This window comes from Mercenaria mercenaria, chromosome 7 (assembly GCF_021730395.1).
Source record: "Mercenaria mercenaria strain notata chromosome 7, MADL_Memer_1, whole genome shotgun sequence".
In the NCBI taxonomy this organism is placed as follows: Eukaryota; Metazoa; Mollusca; class Bivalvia; order Venerida; family Veneridae; genus Mercenaria; species Mercenaria mercenaria.
In genome coordinates this window covers 64,726,929-64,728,747 of record NC_069367.1, presented here as the reverse complement: position 1 = coordinate 64,728,747, position 1,819 = coordinate 64,726,929, and the positions used below count along the sequence as shown (strand labels likewise).

At 37.1% G+C, this 1,819-nt stretch overlaps 1 long non-coding RNA gene across 1 annotated transcript; it reads right to left on the bottom strand.

Annotated features, from left to right (window-relative positions):
• On the bottom strand, positions 1–587 carry LOC128558822 (uncharacterized). Its single transcript, XR_008371947.1, has 2 exons — positions 315–587; positions 1–41 (listed from the first exon to the last, which is right to left on the bottom strand). It is a non-coding gene; the product is annotated as an uncharacterized LOC128558822 (long non-coding RNA).
• Positions 588–1,819: the final 1,232 nt, after the last annotated feature.

The following is a 1,819-nucleotide window of genomic DNA, read 5'->3' as shown; positions in this document are numbered from 1 at the left end:
CTAACTTTCAAAACCTCACACAAAAGTCTGTAACCACACACCTGAAATAAAGATATTGCAACATTAACATCACTGTATGTCTATCGTTACAAACCATCTACAATACATCTCTAATATCTAGTTTTCTGTTTACAAGACCTGAATTTTGTGCTCTCCCGGTCGCGGAAACTGATGACGAAAAAAGCTAAATTTGCCAATTTTTAAATCGCTGCAGAAAATTTCCTGAAAATTATAGCCCCAACTGCTACACTCTTCCATACTCCAGTAACACTGTAAAATCTGAAAATAAGCTCAAATATATGTGCCATCCGTACCGTTTCTTCACTGTTCCAGTTTTCCTGAGGTCCCTGCTAAAATGACAACCCCACTTTAAGCTAGCTCAGAGGAAGCATGTATACGCTCCTGCAAGTCATTACGTCATACTATCAAGATCAAGGCTACTCAACTGATTTTTTTTAAATAAGTGAAACTCAATTCTAGCCGCTGAAACTTCAATTCTAGCAATTATTATAATTTAGAAGTTCAAATATGCACTTCATTCCGTAAATTGCCTCTTATTTGTAAATTTCACCCCGGCCAATTCGACACTAACGGCTCAAAACTGTTTACTGCCTCCTATTGCAAGAAACTGCCTCAACGCTGACTGCCGTCTTGCGAGTTATTTTACATACATGTTTAAGAACTTCAATAACTTAATAACCACTGACTGCGGTGTTAAAAGGTTATATCATGACACGAGATAAAAACTTGTAAGGGTCAAATTTTTACAAACACACTCCACCCAGCCTTCCCCCAACAGTCATGCGTTTTACAAATCAAGATGGCCTCAACAATTTCTGTGAATCTACTTCAATACCTAATCTCTGGCTCAGGAAGATATTTTATTTTTGGCACTCGTGTCTTTGAAAAATCAGAAAAAAATCAATATAATTTAGGTAGACAATAACCAAGGAACATTTCTTTTGAACAATTTCAAAACTTTCTCATACAGTTTAGAGAAAAGAATATTTTAATATGCCGAGTTTGGAAAAAATAGGACATGTTATGTAACGGCGCGTGCGTCTGTCTGTCTGTTTGTCCGTCTATCGTCATATTTTGAGTATAAAAACACATTCAGACCTTTAACTTAAGAACAACAATTTACAGTATATTCTGTGGACATCGGTACAATTCAAGTCATATGGCGATATTCCGCCTTTAACGGTATGTGATAAACGAAGTTGCCTATCAAAGCATTATTTGAGCCGTACCATGAGAAAACCAACATAGTGCATTTGCGCGGATGCGCAGGCTGGTCTGGATCGATGCTGGTCGCAAATGCACTGTGTTGGATTTCTCATGGTGCGGCTCATTTCATGAATAGGACATCGGTCATGCTAAATGACTTCCGCACATAACTAAGTGCGAACCCACCACTAAGTGGCATGTAATAAAAAGTCTGCAAAATTAAGCTGTAGGTCATGGAGACTACAAAGTTTAACAGACATACATGTTAGCTGTAATGTATGAAACTGGTACACATAATTTCAAAAGTTTATGTCATTTATGAAAATGAAATAAGTAACTTGAGAAACTAAGAGATATCTAAATTTATTGTGTGTTTGTTTGTCAAATATGATGTGGCATCTTTACCACACTCATTTTGGTCCCAGTTTTCATAGTCTAGAACATCACCTTCGTTCCTAGTATTATCACTGTTGTCAAATTCTTCAAATACCTTTTCTCAGGACGCACTCGATCATTCTCTTGTTTTTTCTCGCTCATGGGGTTCTAATATGACACAGTTCCGTGTTCCATCATCAATTCCAACATCAACTTC